We start from the raw sequence: 19,548 nt of genomic DNA, 5'->3' as shown, positions 1-19,548 counted from the left end.
ACTCTTTTTCCCAGATGGTGTAATTACGTTCAGAAGGAGTGAGTTTCCAGGAATAGTAAGTGCAGGGAAAAAGAGTGACGCTATCCGCCGGAGTTTGCAACAACACAGCCCCAATAGCCACGTTGGACGCATCCATCTCCACTACAAAAGGACGATGCGGATCAGGATGCCTGAGGACAGATTCTGCGATAAAGGCCTTCTTGAGGGCTTCAAAAGCCTGTTGCTGTGGGGGGCCCCACTGGAACGGGACCTTCTTTCAAAGGAGCTGGGTTATTGGACCTGTCAGTTTGGCAAAACCCGGGATGAAGGTCTGGTAATAGTTAGTGAACCCCAATAGGCGTTGAATGTCCTTCATGCAACGAGGGGGTTCCCAACTACACAAGGCCTCCACTTTACGTGGGTCCATGGCGATGCCTTAGGGAGAGATGATGTGCCCAAGGAACTCTATGGAAGTCTGGAAGAAGAGCCATTTCTCCAGCTTCGCATAAAGTTGGTGTTCCTGAAGGCGTTGCAAGACCAGATGAACATGGTGAAGGTGGCTGTCCCTGGACCCGGAATAGATCAGAATATCATGGTACACCACCACGAACCGATCTAACATGTCCCGAAACATGTCATTCATCAGGTGCTGGAAGACCGTGGGGGCATTGGTCAACCCAAACGGCATCACAGTGTACTCAAAATGGCCTTATCGGGTGCCAAATGCCATCTTCCATTCATCCCCCTCTCGCATCCACACCAGGTTGTAGGTCCCTTGAAGATCAAGCTTGGTGAAGATAGTAGCCTTCCCCAACCTCTCCAACAACTCCGGAATAAGCGGCAAGGGGTAGCTATTCCGCACCATGATGGCATTTAACCAGTGGTAATTGCAGCACAAGCGTAAGTCTCCTGTCTTCTTCTTGACAAAGAGAACTGGGGCTGAGAGAGGGGATGACGAAGGCCAGATGAACCCTCGGGCCAAGGTTTTGTCCAAAAAGTCCTGTAGGGCAGCCAACTCAGGCTCGGACATGGAGTACAAACGTCCCTTTGGCAGTGGTACATTGGGCAGAAGGTCCACTGTGCAATCATAGGGCCGATGCGGGGGTAACCGGTCTCCTCCTTCTCACTGAATACATCCGAGAAGTCCGACAGTTCAGAAGGTATGGAGATGGCAGGGGTGGTGATGTCCTGACCAGCACAGGTGTGGTGTAAGTGGTCCACGCACTGCAGACTCGGAAAAGAAATGGCATTCCGCGACCATGCCACCTGAGGATCATGAATCCGAAGCCAAGCCATGCTGAGGACTAATGGGAAATGGAGGTCCGCGGTGAGATAAAAGCGGATCGCCTCCTCATGGTCTTCAATGACCAGGCGCAAAGGGTAGGTAGAGAATTTAATGGGTCCTGCAATAAGTTCCCACCCATCAATAGTCTCGACCCTCATTGGAGGGTTTACTGGAACCAAGGGGACATCAAAATGGGCTGCAAAGACCTGGTCCATAAAGTTAGTCATGGCCCCCAAGTCCACCAGCACAGTCGCTGAAGTCCCTTCTGACTGGTTAGTCAAGAAAACCCGAGTGTCCATGTTAGGGATACACCCTAGCAGAATCTGCACAGCAGGCAGGCAGGCAGGCAAAATATATGAGATAAACATTTTTGTAGCTTACACTCAGTAAAACAGATACACGGTGCTAGTTAAATAGTTTATTCCAGTAAGAGTTATAGCATAGTCAAACAGTCCATGTATCATTCACTAATTCAGTCCGTCCAGGGATTATTCAGTTGCAAATACCAGTGTCGAAAAAGAGAGGTCAGTAAACTTACAAATATCAGTCCAGTAATATATCTCCTCGCAGTAGAGATATGAAGAAGTCAAAACTCCTCTCTTCCTCCAGCAACTCAGCAATAGGAAGCACGCAGTTAACAAACCATCAATCCATGCAATCCAGTAATTGTCAGGAATCGTCAGCAATCAATCAGGTTCTCTTGCTCCCTCTTATGGCGGTTTCACACCGCACCCAAAATTACATGCTTTGTAGTTTAAAGTAACACACACTTAAACTTACAATCATAGTTTATATATGTTATTTTACCCAAACTATGTTAGGTAACCTTGTTATTCCTAACAGTCCAAAAGCAAATGCCGAGGGGGGCCAGAGTCAACCTCCGCTAATTCAGATGGGTGTTTGATATGTGTCTGGCTGAGGGTTTCCCCCAAGGTCGGGCCTGCCTTGTTTCCCAACTGATCAGGCTGAGATTCAGTCACAGGCTTGAGTGCCCCCCGTTCGCTTTATAGGACAAGAAATAGCAAAATGTCCTGCCCCCCCCCCCCAATACAAGCACAAACCTCCTTGGCGTCTCCGCGTTCGCTCCTGGGCCGTCAGGTGAGGTCTGACCTCTCCCAACTCCATTGGCTCCTCAGCCATTTCGACGACACGTTGAGTGACCTGGGGCGCTGGTTGCACAGGGTGCTGCAGTACAGATGGCTGCTCCTGGATGGTGCGACGGGTCTTTTGCCATTGAAGTCGTGCGTCGATGCACAAGCATTGCACCACCAGAGCATCGAGGGTTGGGGCTGGTTCCACTTGAAGTAACTCATCCTGCAGCTCATCTGACAGGCCATCCTGGAAGGCATCCATTAAGGCTGCATCATTCCAATTGGAATCCAAACATACAAGCCAAAATTGCAAAATAAATTCCTGCAGGGGGCGGTTCCCTTGGCAAAGTTCCTTCAGATGCCTGGCTGCCATCTGCACTCGTATGGGGTCCTCATACATGTGGCGCATATGTTGCCAAAACCCTTGGTAATCCGTTAATAACGGGCTGTTCTGGAGCAACAAAGGTGTGGCCCATCTGGCAGCCAAGCCAGAAAGGAGGCTTATCACAAACCCGAGCCCGGTCATCTGGGAAATCCTCTGGCCTCATAGCCCTAAACAACTGGCACTGTCCCATGAAAACCAGGAACATCTCAGGCTGCCCAGAAAACTTATCCGGCACAGCCACCGGGCATTTCTGACGGGGAGGGGCAGGAGGAGCAGCATGAGCCTGCAGCAAAGCAATTTGTGCTATTAATTGAGTCACCTGCTGTTGCAGAGCCTGATTGTCATTCTGCAGCTATTGCTGCTGCTGCTGCTGCTGGTGGTCCATCTTGGGTAAAAGATGGTTTAAGTCTGGTATGGGACAAAAATGTTCTGTCTCATCTTTCCAAGGAAGATGAAGAGTCCAAAAATCTGACAAATACAGGCAGGCAAGAAGATTAAGTATTTACAGGGTTAATTCCTTTATACAGACAATGCTCTTGGCATTATAACCAACGCTGCCTGCCAAGTCTGACAAGATAACCAGAATGATTAATCACTAAAGTTTCCAACGCAGACCACAAAACACACCGGAGCCTGACAGAAAGTAACACTTTGTCCCGTATAGAGTTTTCAGAGAAAACACACCCATTTTTATTCCCTGTGGGATGTGTCTTAATAACTCATCTCACTCTCTGATTCCCCCACGCCTCCTGCGTTGCAGCTCACACTTCTTCCTGCTACGCTGCCTTGGATCAAACCAACGTTCGTCTACTTGATTCCCTGTCAGAGGCTGCTCCGATATGCCCTCCTCCTCCTGATTAGTCTCAGGCTGTCCCTCTCGGTTATCTGCTGAAACCTGAGGTATTATCAGGGAGGAAGGCATTGCTGAAGAGGAAGGTCCTGGAGAGGAAGGCATTCCCAATTCCTCCTCATCATCATCTTCCTCCTCCTCTTCCTCTAACAATGCAGGCTCAGGAATCGGAGCCACAACATACATATATATATATACATATACATATACATATGTATCTGCCATCAGGCAGATGAGATTCTGCTGAAACCTCGCTACAACTTTAAAAGCACAACTACTATGACATGGGAAAATACCCGAACAAAGCTGTATGCCATACATGTAAGTACCCGCAAAAACTTAAGAAAAAAATATATATATAGAGAGAGAGAGATCTTTGGTTATTTGGGTTTTCTCCCGCGTAAGATTGGAAGTATCCAGGCAACATTTCGATGAAGTCTCATTCATCATCTTCAGGCTTCTGTCTTTGGCTCTGTGCTTCTCAGAGTGATGACGAAACGTTGCCTGGATACTTCGAAACGTTGCCTGGATACTTCCAATCTTATGCGGGAGAAAACGGCTTCTGGTCCGTGGTCATGTCTCATCTTCTGTGTGGGTGTGAGTCTGCTTTCTACATGGAAGTGTGGTGGTAGCATCTTGTGTGGCCCTCGTGGGTGAGTGTCTGGTGTCATTCTTCATGTTAGGTACTCGTTTGTTAATGAGGGTGGGTTTGTTAATGAGGGCCTACCAGCCATTTGGAAACCCGCCCTCATTAACAAACGAGTGGTAGGACATGCTATTTTTTGGTAGTGTCTAAGAAAATGAGTCCTAGGAAAACAAACATAGAAAAAAGCAAGTAGGAAAACAAACTAAGGTAGAATAAGGGCAGAAACAGAAAATATAACCCTTATAAAAACTATTAAAATATAATCTCTCAGGAAAGTAAACATAAAGCAGACAGAAAGGAAGAAAATATGGAAACTGTTTGAAATAGATTGATATCAATTGTGTTTTAAACTGTCTCTGACGGGGTGGTTTCTTGTGAGTTGTTCATATATCCATGTGGATGCTCAGACTAGCACTTAGTGCTTGGTAACTGAGGGAAGTTGAAATTAGAAGTTAGTTTAATTTCCTCTGGGAAAATGTTCCCATGCAAGAAAAAAAGACTACTGGGCTGGCATCAGAAGTAGAATCTTAAATAATCAGAGGAATGCTGGAAAGACATGGAAAGAATTGAAATGGTGGTGTCATTACTCACAATTACGGTGGATCTAGATAGAAGAGGTGGTTGAAAGTGGCTATTAGTTAATTGGCAATCGTGGCTGGTAAATCTGTAACAGAGGGGATGCTAAGGGATTAAGGGACTTAAAAACCATTTAGCAGAGAATTGCAAGACTGCAGAAGATTGCTGAAGACTTCAACGAGAAGAAGGGACATCGCAGGACATGGTCTATCTTTCAAATACTTCAGGGATTAAAGATGACAATTTTCTTTACCAGTATAGAAAAATTAACTGCCAGTACTTTCATGCCCTTTCTTAATTCTAGATAATGGCAATATGTATAAACATAGAAGGGGTTATATACACTAAGCTAAAACATACAGGCTATTAGGGGAACATTGAGTATAAAGGAAGAAGTTTGGCTCTGCTGCTGTTTAAAATCTCAAACAACTGCGCTGTTCTTCAAATGAGCAGAAGGAGAAGGGTGCATGGAAATGCGACACTTTAGTTGTACATTCTACTGGCAAAACTTTGCAGAGAAATTGAATTAAATGCTTGCTAAAATAAAAACATTATGAAGAGGTCTTCTGCAATGAACTTTCTATCAAATCTTAAGAATACATAGAAGTGCTATAGAGGTATAGGGAGTTAGTGTAATGACAAATATGAAAACAAATGCTTAATAGAATGATGTTAAAGAAGCAATGGATGAAATATGGAAATGAGTTTGGTTTTTAATTTAATTAAAAAAGCAAACAATAGAAATATGCTGAAGTACAGCATTGAAACCCAATTCTATAAGCATTAGTATCCAAAAAACATGCAATGAATCATAAAGTTCTATAAATGTTAACCAAAATCATAATGCTACAGAGCAGGATGGTGTAACCGAATGAATATTTCCTTATGGAATAGCTTGTACTTCTTCCACATCTGTGCAAAGACTACATCTGTGTCTGTTAACTGGAAAAAGACCATTATAGTTTGCCTATGTAAAGGAAGAAATACCAGAATGCATGCTATTAATATGTAAAGGAAGAAATACCAGAATGCATGCTATTCAACTAAAGGAAGTTGAAATTAGAAGTTAGTTTAATTTCCCCTGGGAAAATGTTCCCATGCAAGAAAGAAAGACTATTGGGCTGGCATCAGAAGTAGAGTCTTAAATAATCATAGGAATGCTGGTTTGTTAACTATGTCTAAAAAGATATTTGGCAAATTCTGATTAAAAACAAAAAGAGCCACAGTGGTGCAGTGGTTAGAATACAGTACTGCAGGCTACTTCTGCTGACTGCTGGCTGCCTGCAGTTTGGCAGTTTGAGTCTCACCAGGCTCAAGGTTGACTCAGCCTTCCATCCTTCTGAGATTGGTAAAATGAGGGCCCAGATTATTGGGGGGGGCAACATGCTGACTCTGTAAACTGCTTAGAAAGAGCTGTGAAAGCACTGTGAAGCGGTATAAAAGTCTAAAGTGCTATTGCTTTGCTTAAAAGGTTAATTCATGAGAGGTTAATTCATTAGAGGTGTCAAAATCTGAGAAGAGCGAATATGCTTTTTCTGGCAGGGAGAAATATAGATCAGATTTTGCTGATGAACAGGTCATAAAGAAATATAACAATATAAAAAATCATTTTACAAATATTGATTTAAAATGTAATAATGTTAATAGGTTTCGAGTAAATATGGAGTTGATGAATGCAGGAAGAGCAATATATCATTGAAGTAATGCTAATGGAAGACTCCTTAGTCAATGGTTCAATACCTGAGCAAAGGATAATGCAAGTATATGAGATATCTCAATAGTTCAATGTATTTATGGACAAATCATTGTGGAATGCTTATGACATCAGAGATATGGGATGAGAATGGGAATTAGTGTATATACTTTTGTATGCAAACAATGCAGTGTTATTGGCTATCAGTGATGAAAAATAGAATAGGTAGATGAATTTCAAATTCAGTAGAACATTTACTAAAATGAGAAAAGAGATGGAGCTATTTTAAAATGGAAAATGCAGTATACAAAGTTAGCTAGTATATGATCTGTTACAAAAAATGACTATCTGTTGAAAAAAACTTAAATGGCTATGCTTTTGCCTGCTTTGTTGTACAGTTGTGAGGGTTGGATACAACAGAAGAAAGAGAAAAATAATTTAAACACAGTGAGATTGGTCTACTTAACAAGGGTGGTAGAACAAGGGAAATTAGGGTCTAAAATGAATGAATAGGACATTGAATGAATGTGGCTTGAATATCAAAGACAGCAAGCAGTACAAAAGAAGTATGCTGAGGTGGTTAGGTTATTTAGAAAGAATAATAGAAGATCAAATCACAGGGCAAATATATGAAAGAAACTGATTGAAGGGGAGGAAAGCAGAGAAAGTTGTGGTTGAATAGAGTTGATGAGTTTCTCAAAAGAGAAAAGTATGCAGATAAAAAAGGAATGTATGAAGCCATGGACGAACATGGTGAAAGCAAAGATAATTTGCAGAGAGAGCAAAGGGTGGGGAGGTGTAATAAACATAGTTAGTGTAAGCTACATGTACTTATATTTTCCTAATTCCTACCTTTAATTTCATTGGCTTACTATATACTTTTTATTTTCTGCACTTTGCGTAGTGTTATTTATCCCCCCCAAAAAAGGATTAAAATGGATATGCATATGTTGTGACTGGAAGGTTTGAACCTGCTGTGAGCTTTGAGTCTGATGTATCAGAAGACACAGGTTTGAGTGATGAGGAAGGTTTGGCATTGGAATTGGAGCCTGCTTTAATGAGAGATGCAGACGTGAGTCAGGAGGTTGAGGGAGTGTCGGAATCGCCATCCTCTCCGGAACCTTCCACATCAATCATGCCTCAGGTGTCAGCAGCTGATCCACAGAACATACCAGAGTCCTTGAGTGATGATCAAAATGACGAATGTTGGGTTGATGCAAGGACTAGACGCAGGTTGAGATGTCAAGCACAATTTGAAAGGAAACGTCAAGCCAGAGACTAATTAGAGAGACTGACACGCCCCTTCAAGGAATATAAGGAGGCATGCTAGTTAATGATCCTTGTCCGGATCAAACTTCGTTAGTTACTTTGCAGCTTTGAAGAAGCCTTCTGTGTGCCTTTTTTGGCTCTGAAATTATCTTGCGGCTCGTTATCTTGGTTTGAAGACAGTTCTGGGAAAGCTGCCAACGAAGTTTACAGAGAAAAGTTAACTCTGTGGTTTCTGATATTATTTGTTCGTGTTTGTTTCTTTGGGACATTTGGACTCTCACTTTGTGGCTACAGGTGAGACAGAACATGCATATATGTATAATTTGTAAGTAACATTATATTATTAATACTGCAGTATAAGTGATACTTTGGTTGCATCATATTGTAACATTTCAGTTAGTTCATTGTGTTGTTATTACATAATTTCAACAATTTTATCTGTTTATTCACTTTAAGATTTGCACCTGTGTCAGATTATGTATAGATGTTGGGCCTGCCCCAGCTAAGTCCTTAGGAAAGAAAGACCTTCGACTTCATTTGATTAAAGTGATAGATTCTTTTACTAAGGTTCACTGGTTGCAGCAAAAGCAAGGCTGGAACTAAAATTCCAGTGCAGAGCGTTACAAAGTTTCCCCTTCTCCCTGCCCCCCTTGACCAGTGCATTGTCATCTAATGGCGTGCTGCATGGGTGTTTTGGGAACAACTTGACATTTGGTGCCTTTTGGTGTAGCTTGCATTCCTTTCCCACGCTCTTTAAGACTATAGCAAACCAGTTCTCACACTTCTGGTTTCCAACAAGCCATGTGTCATGTGCACGCATCCTTGCTCATCTCTACCCTCTACATGCCAATTGCTTGCTTCACGTTTCCTCACCTCCTATAACAGGATGCCAGCAAAGTGCTATGCTGAACATGGCAGACCTGACAATAGGGTGAAATTCTAACAGGACAAAATATACTTGTGGAAGTTGAGAGTAGATTTAATGCCAAAGCAATAGCAACAAGCACCAAACAGGCTTGAAAAGAAACGTTTTGGAATAAACCCAGGGTTTTTTTTTATTTGAAGCGGATTAATCTGCCAATATTGCTGGTTTTTACTCAAAATTTTAAACAACAAGTGATGCAGCAGAATAGAAAATAAGGGAACATATTTGAAAGACATACTTAGATATACTGTGATGTTTCTGATTTTTTGCACAAATATATACTCATTTTTAAAAATTCTATTTCTGCAGCCAAAAACATGTTCCTCTCATGCTATAGTTAAATGTTCATTTATATTTACATTTGTTATATAATGACTATGTGTATGTACATACATCTATGCATTTGATGGATAATTTCAAATATAAGATTAGGGCCTGGTTGTTAACTAGACAGGATTACAAGAAGCCGATGAAGAAATGCCAAGTAGATTTAGCAGTAAGGTAGCTGTGTGCTTTATATTTAGAGCTGTTTCCCCTTCCTACCTCCTGCTCCCCTCTAAATTGCACGAGAATCTCTGCAATATTTTATAATCTTATTTTCCTTCTTCTGCACACTACAAAGGCATGGAGAAATTAAATGAAGCACTTAAGATGCTGTCAGCCTGAAAGATGCTTAGCTGGTCTGCCCTTTGGCCTCCCCTCAAACCCATGCATTATTTAATCCAAAGAGAATGCATAAATGAGATGGAATAATGGTAGGAGGAGTGATAAATAGTATATATTCAAGTTTCTCAAATCTTGGCCCACCTTTGTTTCTGTTTTAGGATGTGGTGTTAATCATGCTAATATTTTACAGCCCAGCTTCACACTTTAGCCATTATTTTAATCAAAGTGATCAGTGTAGAAAAGAACACACTATCAGGTGGGAATAGTAGCTGTCGCTTGCTGTTAATTACTTCGCATTTTACAGCAATCAGCAGCAGTGGCTGAGATCATAATAAATTCATGACTTATGGGGCCATAAAATCATTACCGTAGGAAAATATGTTTTATCAGGGATTCATCGGCCTGTTGCTCAGAGAGAGATTTCTGGAAGAAAATGACACTCATGAAATTAAACCAATCTTTGCAGTCAGCAGAAATGCAAATGTTGGTGCAAACACAGCTGGGCTGGGTTTATGCATGAAGTATTGGGAAAGGGTCTGGATGGAGGAAAAAACTGAAATAGGTGGGAACAAATGGGAAGACAAAGTTGGCTGACAAGACACAGAGGCAAGGAAATAGAAGCTATGAAAAGAAAGAGAAAGCATGTTTAGAAGAGATTTCAAATGTACAGATTTACAGATTAACAGAGTTGGAAGGGACCTTGTAGGTCATCTAGTCCAACCCCTTACACAAGCAGTAAGACCCTACACCATTTCTGACAAATGGCAGTCCAATCTCTTCTTGAAAGCTTCCAGTGATGGTGCTCCCACAACTTCCGAAGGCAAGCTGTTCCATTATTTGATTGTTCTCACTGTCAGAAAATTTCTCCTTATTTCCAGGTTAAATCTCTCCTTGTTCAGTTTCCATCCATTATTCCTTGTCTGGCCTAGAGGTGCCTTGGGAAATAGCTTGAGCCCCTCCTCTCTATGGTAGCCCCTCAAATATTGGAACACTGCTATCATGTCTCCCCCGGTCCTTCTCTTCACTAGATTAGGCATGCCCAGTCCCAGTAACCGTTCTTCATACGTTTTAGTCTCCAGTCCCCTAATCATCCCGGTTGCTCTTCTCTGCACTTTTTCTAGAGTCTCAACATCTTTTTTATAGTGTGGTGACCAAAACTGGATGCAGTACTCTAGGTGTAGTCTTGCTAAGGCTTTATAGAATGGTATTGACACCTCACTTGATTTTGATTGGATCCCTCTGTTAATTCAATGTAGGATTGCATTGGCTTTTTTGGCTGCCGCTGCACGCTGCTGGCTCATATTTAATTGGTTGTACACTAAGACTCCAAGATCCCTCTCACAGTTACTGCTATTAAGCCTGGTTTCACCCTGTCTATATGTGTACTTTTGGTTTTTCTTGCCTAAGACTTTACTTTTCTCTACACTGGATTTCATTTTGTTAGATAGGGCCCAATGTTCAAGTCTGTCAAGATCCTTCTGGATCTTGAGCCTATATTCTAGGGTGTTAGCTGTTCCTGTCAGCTTAGTATCACCTGCAAACTTAGAAAGTTCCCCTCATCTAAATCATTTATGAAGATATTGAAGAGTATTGTTTTAGGCCCAGTATTGTGGTAATTTACCCTAGGAGATTGGGAAATTTCACCCAAGGCTGAAGACAGATGTAACATTCTTAAGAGTGTCTGTTTGCCTAACATAAGCATTCATTTTTCTGTTCCTGGGCTAACTCTTAAAATCCCAATTCTATTCCAGAAAGCAAAAATCTGGCTATGGAAAAGACTATTTGATGCTATCAAGGGCAAAAAATGCTCAGTTTCACCCTTTAATCCTTGGATCAGTTTTCAATTCTAAAACAGTGTTTTTCACATAGACACATGGATTACGGTTAGGTAGTCAGACACTTATTTAAAAAGTACTTCATTGACTTTAGGACTGAATTCAAAGCAGGCTTGCTGAAATGGTTAATGGTTTATAAATGGTTACAGTTTATAATAACAGTATAATAATCTAAGAGGCTGTTTGGTTTAGTGGTTAAGGCATCTGTCTAGAAAGCAGGAGAGTGTCATTTCTAATACTGCTTTAGGCATGAAAACCAAGTCACCCCATAGGTTTGTTATGAGGAAAATGGGGATGTTAGCTATGTTTCCAACTTTGAGATATTTATGAAAATAATAAATGCAGTATACACATTTATTACTTTATAAATACAAATATTGATTTTTATAGACAAATAGGACTTGGATATTTTGATAAGTGTGCCTAGTTTCTGAATATTCAATACATGGCAGTTGCTTAGCAGTTCAGAAGCTAAGTCAAATTATGCCAGATTAATCTTTGAATGGGAGACCGCCCAAGAATTCTAGAAATCAAAAAACATCATTATGTTTCTGGACATAGTGACAAGTCAGATCCAGATTGCCCCCCCAAACCATCCACTTCATATGGAATACAGTCCCTGAGGTAAAACTCAGCCCCAAGGAAATGTTTCAATATGGAGTTTGCATTGGCTTTTTCTTGACATATCCACATGTAAATTTTCCTAGGTGGATATAGGCCTCTCTATACAACTTCATAAGAACTGAAAAAGTGAAATATTTATTTGAAAAGAACCAACTGTGAGGTCCACCACAACTGTATAAGAAATAAAAGGATTACCGAGCCAACCTATAGGGAAATGGAGCATAACCTGGCCCAAATCCAATTTTCTTATGTTTTGGAAAAGTCTGAAATTTGAAGCATTTGAGAGCAACCTGGAGTGACCTCTACACTACTGCAAATTAGGACTGCCAAAAATATCATTCCCCATTATTTGGAGGCATAAATATTTGCAATAAATCCTAAACTGGCATCAGGTTTTTTTTATTCCATCTCCAAAAATAAAGAAAAGTGAGGATTTTAACCTGACTCACAGGTATGACAGAGCCCTGCTGGCTTTGCCTTCTCCCCTTGCCCACTGTGTCCCTCATACTCTCCCAAACAGGCAGTACCCAAAGGCTTCTGTACATACAGCGTCAGATATTTTGACAGCTGGAAGTTCCTAACAGTAGCCAGGCAACAGCCGCTTAAGGTTCTGTCTGTCTCAGGGAGTGACAGCTGCAGAAAGATTATCAACAGCAGCCACTGTCACTGCCAAGTCCAGCTTCCCTCACCAGCTCTGAGGTCAGTGCATCAGGTGCAGGTGATTGCCTTGTAATGGAGGCTGCCACCCGAGCCTCACCATTTTCATTAGACATGATTTTCTCTCATTAACTTGCATAGCAATAGTCAAACAATAAATAATTGCTTAAATAAATGCAGAGGGAGTAGTTTACTCTGGACAATCACTCTGCGTTCTGAAATAATATACTTTCCTGGCCCTGGATAACAGATTTCTCAGTTCCTTAATTGCATAAATTTTTCAGAGGTAGGAAATCGCCTAGGAAATAGGAAAATTAAGGACTGAGGAGTCCAAGTATTGCTAAGTTCACATTTCTTTTGTAATAATATTATGTGTGTTGGTTGTTTTCCCAATTTCCATACTTTGCCATTCCCCCATGTAAGATTTGCTAATGCCATTTAATTATTTTCTCATATTTGCCACTGGTTTTCTGGAAAAGCATAAAACATTTTTTTTAAACTCTGGAAACTCAGGGGTCAGTGGTTTGGTAGAGGATTGAAGCCAACCATCACTCCTTCTCTGCTTAGTGAGATTTTTTTTGCCTTTTTTAAAAAAATTACATTTTTAAGTCTTAGCTCCATATTGCTGGGTCCAGATGCAGCCACCCTCTTCCTAAAAAACAAGCTCACAACTTCTTCTTTGAGAGTGTTGTAGGAAAAGCAAAATGGCCAGGAATAGAAATTCCTTTGCTTACCATATCAGTGTGATGCTACCTAATCCCAATTTTCCTGACTAATGAACAAACTGAAATACAATTGCTACACTTTTTTAAAGCTTGAACAGTAATGATCCAAGTAAAAATCATTCAGGTAAAAATTACATTTCCACAACCTATTCTATATCACATTGCCTTTATAATGCTTCAGAAGCTTCCCAAAATCCAGGTGAACAGAATTCTGATAATCTATTCCATATTACTTGCAAGAGTTAATGTCTTGGCCCAATTTCTGAAAACTTCTTCTGAACTTCTGAAAACATATAATATATATATAGTACCTCTACCCAAGCATTATGAGTGACCATGCACACTCTAGCTGCAGGCTTGTAATTAAGTCTATTTATATTACCAAGTGAACAAGAAAAGGTCCTTTCTGTGCTCAACTACATTTCCCATAATATATATTTATTTCCTTCATTCTGTCTTCCAACAAAGTATTTCAGCCTTCTTTTGATTAGAGATGCTCATGGGTTGTTGTTTTTTCATTCTTCTTATTTTTCAGGGTTAACCCATGTTCAATAGCGTAATGTACTTTACTTGGATTCTTTAGCTGATTTGGTGTGTACCATGCTGTTGTTTTAGTTTTAAAGTATTAAATACTATTTATTCATTTTAATTGGGTTTACAGTCTTGATTGTGAACTATCCTGAGGAGCATAAAATACTGAAATGAATAAATAAGTACAGAATGTCACGCTTGGCAACTCCTTCGCATGCACAGTTCCTCATTCTGGTGGAGATACTTCCTTCACCTTTCTTTATTGACGTCTTCTTTGTAAACATTGTACTGGTAAGGTCCTTAGGGCAGGGAATGTATTTTTAATTGTAATATTTTGCTTGTGTTTCCAAGTAAGGTGTCATGTACCTGGATGGCATGGCATAAATAATAAATATTTGAAATAAAAAGTGAACTCCTATAGTCCCTAAAAATAGTTCCTAAGAATTCTCAGATGTTTCAAATTTCATCTTCCAAGTTTGAAGAAACATTTCTGCTGAGAAAAAAAAACCCAGCAATGATTTATTCCCCCGACACTCACTATTATTTCTCCAATAACAGAAGGCAGGAATGGAGAAAGATCAGGAGAGAAGTGGAAGGAAAACTTTGGGTACAAGAGGTCCAATATTTATCTCCAATATTTATTGTAATTAAACTCAGGAACCCAATATCATGTGTAAGCAGGATATAGAATGAGACTCTTTCCATCCTTTCCTTTTCCACATTGACATGAGTTTGAAATCACTTTGGCCATACTAACACATGCTCTAAACGAGTAGGTAGTTTGCATTGCCATTTTTTTTATTGGCAATGTCCTGCCATTTTTAAAGACTTGATAGAGGAAGACTGGTTTTTCCTTAAGTAGCTCTGGCATCCTAAATGTGCTACTATATCATAAATCACTGTGGGAAGCCTCCACGATGAATTGTGGTATACCAGTTGTAACAATAACATGTTTTATATATTCTCTTTGGAAGGGTTAATCCTCCAACCATTTTTCTGGTAGAGAGTATCAGTATCAATGAAAATGATGCTGGTTTGCCTGATTTTCATGTCTCTTCCAATTACACTGTGCAAACATAGGACCTTATTTGGTGTTATTTAAGCATGAAATTATAACAGATCATTTGAAAAATAACCACCGAAGAAGAATCTAAAAATACATTTTCATCTCTGGTTAGCATCTGCTGAACTGAGGGAGAGCCAAGTTGAAAAGTATATCAAAAGAAGCCACCCTGCTGCTGCTTACAATACTCAGACAGCAAAGCAGATGAGAGATGCTGCTAATTTTAAGTAGATATAGCTGAGCTGCTGCCTGCTTTGGGAAGAATTATCCCCACCCCATAATATATGTGTGTCTTGGTCACTTGATGGTTAGCAGCTTATAGGATATGTGTGAATGGTTAGTCCCAAGTTCAAGCAATGCAGATAAATTTCATATGTTGCCTTCTAAGATGTCAACTACAGTGATTCTAATATAACAATATATAGTGTTGTAAAATTAATTAGGCTGTTAACTATAGAAATGACAAATTATAGAGATTCTAATGATATAAATTATTTTATCTTCCCCAACCCGCCCCACCCAGTCACTCCTTATAGCGCATATGCACTACATCGCTTCCCACACTTGCCCACCTGCCGCCATCACTTCCAGCAGCAGCAGCTGCCAGTCAGCCGGCAAGCCTTCCATCATCTGATCTAAATGCCACTGCTGCCACCAGTCCCAGTTGAGTCCCAACTCCTGGGCTGGCCTAGGCCACCACTGCCATGCCGCCGCCGCCACCCTCACCCTTGCCACCACTGGCACAAGCCCCACCTGAGTCCTGACTCCTGGGCTGGCCTAGGCCACCACCGCCATGCTGCCGCTGCCATCAGCACTCACATCCTAACAAACTTCCCCTCCCCCACTTGCCTGGCTTGCTGGTGGCCAAGAGAAAGGGGAGCCAGGGCTGACCCGTCGCCACTCAGATCCCACCTGGATTATCTGCAGCCGCTGGGCCTTGCCTGCTAGGAGTGGGGGTGGGGCTGACCAGGCAGCACAATGCTATGCTGCCTGGACCCACATCACCTGGGCGGCATAGCATCAGGGAAGGCAAACCAGGGCTCAGAGCCACTGGGCTCCCCACCAGCATGCACCTCCACTCTGGTACAGCAGGCAATGAGGTGCACCCCAGTGTGAAGAACAGGGTGGCAAGTCCCAGCTGCTGCTGCTTTGCCAGCTGGAACCAAGCCGGTAGCCCACATGCCGTCTCCTCGCAGAAGACCCCGGCCTCACGTGTGCACATGTCTGGTCCTGGGCTGGGACCTCACATGTGCACACATGAGGCTGGGACCTTCTGTGAGGAGACGGTGCATGGGCAAGTCCCTGTGACACCATGAGAAACATTTCTCGTGTATGCCCAAGAACAAGAAGACATGGGTGAACTTTTCTGCCTCCCTTCACTTCGCTCCGCTGCTGCTCAGAAGGCAGCCGCCCCAGCTGTCCCTTTAAGGTACTTTGATGCAGAGGGAGGGACCAAAAAGGGACAGGCAGGGCACAGGAGCTGCCTTCCAAGTCTCACCATGTCCCCGTCTCCCTGCCAAGAAGCCTCCAACTGCCACCTCTTTGCTGGCAGGAGAATCCTCCAGCTGCCGCTCCTGGCTCAGTTTGGGCCAGCAAAGAAGTGGCAAAAAGATGCAGAATCTGGAGGCTTCTTGTTGCCCTTTTCATAAATGCCTGCAGCCTCTGTGTTGTTGTTGTTGTTGTTGTTTTGGTGCAGCTGGGTTCCAGCCACACTGAAAAAATGACATGGAGGCTGGAAGCTTTTTGCAGTGAAAATTATTGATCTCTGGCTCTGCTTCTCCAATGTGCCACCACCACCGCATTCTAGGCGCTGGCCATGCAGGCTCACCCTATTGACTGCTGCACCGCTCTGCTCGGACTTGCTTGGGCAAGTCCTTCTGGGGCAGTGGGCTCAATGGGGTGGACCTGTGTGGCTGGCGCCTAGAACACAGCCATAGCGGTGTGTTGGAGAAGCAGAGGAAGCAAAGCTGGAGGTTGTTAATTTTCAGTGCAAAAAGTCTCCAGCTGCCATGTCTTTTTTTCGGTGCTGCTACAGGCATTTGTGACAAGGGTGGCGTGGGTTAGTGAGGAGCCTAGCAACAAAACAATGGCTCAGTCCTGGCTTTCCTTCTCTGGCAGTCAGCCGTGGGAGGAAGGTAAAGTCACAGGTGTGGGACAACAAAAGAGGCATTCGTGGGGGAGGAAATGGGGAGATTAAGGGCCAGGGCCTCTGAAAGGGGAAACAGGGTGACCCGTGCGGCTGGTGAAAGGAAAGCGGGCAGCATGCATGATTAGCCCAGGCCCTTTATAGATTAGGCCAGGCCTGCCTGGGGAGAAAATAGGTACATAGGTTAGGGAAGGGATAGCGAGAGAGGGAAAGAGAGAGAGAAAAGAGCGGGGGGGGAGAGAGAAAGAGAGAAGGAACAGACAAGAAAGTAAAGGAAGAAAAGGGAAAGAAAAAAGGGAGAGAGAAAGGAAGAAAAGGGATAGACAAAGAAAGGGGGATGGAAGGAAGGGACAGAAAAAAGATAGAGAGAGAGGGAAAGTGAGAGAGAGAGAAAAGAAAGAGAAAAAAAGAAAAAGAAAGAGGGAGGAAGGAAGGGAGAAGAATGTGAATGGGATATGGAGAGAAGGAGGGAGGGAGAGAGAGAGAGAGAAGGAAGAGACAAGAAAGAAAAGAAAGAAAAGGGAAAGAAAGGGAGAGAGAAAAGAAGAAAAGGGATAGATAAAGAAAGATGGGAAATGGAAGGAAGGGAAAGAAAGAAAGAAAGAAAGAAAGAAAGAAAGAAAGAAAGAAAGAAAGAAAGAAAGAAAGAAAGAAAGAAGGAGGGAAGGAGGGAAGGAGGGAGGGAAGAGAAAGTAAATGAGATATATGATAGATAGATAGATACATGGAAGGTGGGAGGGAGGGAGGGAGAGAGAAAAAAATGAAGGAAGGACACAAACACTGGTTCAGAAGACTCTTTGAAACAGCACAGCAATCTAGGGCTGGCCTGGAAGGGATTTCAGAGGTCATCTTCTAGTCCAACCCCCTGTTCCAGCAGGATTAGAAGTGTGTGTGTGTGTGTGTGTGTGTGTGTGTGTAGTGTGTGTGTGCATGGCTGTCAAAACTCCAAAAACAGGTCAAGTAGCTCTGGGGAGGTCAGTCATAAATTAGAGCACTTGCTAAGCAACCAACCATTAAGCGAGAACCACTTGTATTTGATTTGCCAGTCACATGACCACCAAGCCACACCCAGCCGGTCACGTGACTACCAAGCCATGCCTACCCAGTCACATGATCACCAAGCCACGGCCATCCAGTCACATGACCATCAAGCCATGCCCATAAATTAAGCCACGCCCACAGAACCGGTTGTTAAAAAAATTGAATCCCACCCCTGGTCCATTACCCTGGATCATTGTACATTTGATTGTTGAGAGTGGAATACTGAATAACATATTACTTGTTTGGAAAAACTCTTGGGTCCAGCACGCTGTCCTTCCCTGTGCATCTCAAGCTTCTGAAGCTCATTACAACTAGGTGTAAAGGCAAGTAGTTTGAGTGAACGAGAGCTAACCAACTACAGAATAAACTAACATGAGCGCAACGTAGCAAAATAATGCCAAAAAATTTTTTACATGCCATTCTTTTCAGATACCAGGTGTCATGTACTGTACTTCAAAAGGAATTTGGAGAGTATTCCACTATAGTCCAAATAAGGGAATAATCAGAGATCAGAAGAATTTGATATGAATTGGATTTATTCCAGACTACTCTGATAAGAAAAAGGTGTAAAATTATCCTATGACATATTCATACATGGAAGCAAATAGTTGTGGATGCATACAACTGTATGCACCCTGTATGATTAAATTGATTTGCACTATGGATTCACCTATTTATGTGTGTGTGTGTGTGTTGTAAACCATGGTATAACTTACATAGAAAGCCAAACAGTGTTTTGTCTGTGGTTTGTTTTAACTCATAGCAGGCAGCAAGCAACTTTGAAGTTATTTTGCAAATGTAGGCTAGAGTTAATCAAAATCTAGGATCCTGATTTATTTCTGGTTCTGTGTCCCCATCTTTATACCCATTCAGACAGACTCATGGCAGAAGTGGAAGAAAATAGAATTACATCCTAGTCTTTTTTTACTTTTTTGTACCTGAATCCTTATCCCTCAACTCTCTCCCTGGCAACAGGTTTCTTTCTGCACAAATCATCCTATTGACAATTCTGTTTATCCTAGAAGACCTATATACATTTTGCTGCTGCTTTGCATGGTGAGACAAACTCCTTAAATACATCTGTCTAAGAACATATGTTGAAAACACCTTAATTTGAACAGGTAGACACAAATAACAAAATTATAATCCAAGTATGCAAAACATACAGCCTGGAGAGGAATAACAGAATAACAGAGTTGGAAGGGACCAGGGATGGGATTCAAATTTTTAACAACTAGTTCTGTGAGTGTGGCTTAGTTGGTGGGCATGGCCTGGTGATCATGTTATTGGCCAACTCAGTATCAATCACATCAAGGCACACATCTCTTCAGCTGGCCTTTCATGACTGTGGGGATGCTGCAACAGTTGTAAGTGTGAAAAATGGTCATAAGTCGGTTTTTTCAGTGCCATTGTAACTTTGAATGGTCACTCCACACAAGCAAAGTACCAGCAAAGGAGGAGAAAAAATTCCAGAGAAGTTCCTGAGACAGGAAGTCTAGTCCTGCCAAGCATGTAATAAGGGTTAACAAAAAGGCAGTTTCTGTAAGCAACACCAGAATTT

The sequence above is a fragment of the Pseudonaja textilis genome, chromosome 3 (genome assembly GCF_049901715.1).
Source record: "Pseudonaja textilis isolate UNSWEBS1 chromosome 3, rPseTex1.2, whole genome shotgun sequence".
NCBI classification, from domain to species: domain Eukaryota; kingdom Metazoa; phylum Chordata; class Lepidosauria; order Squamata; family Elapidae; genus Pseudonaja; species Pseudonaja textilis.
This window is presented reverse-complemented; position numbering follows the sequence as displayed.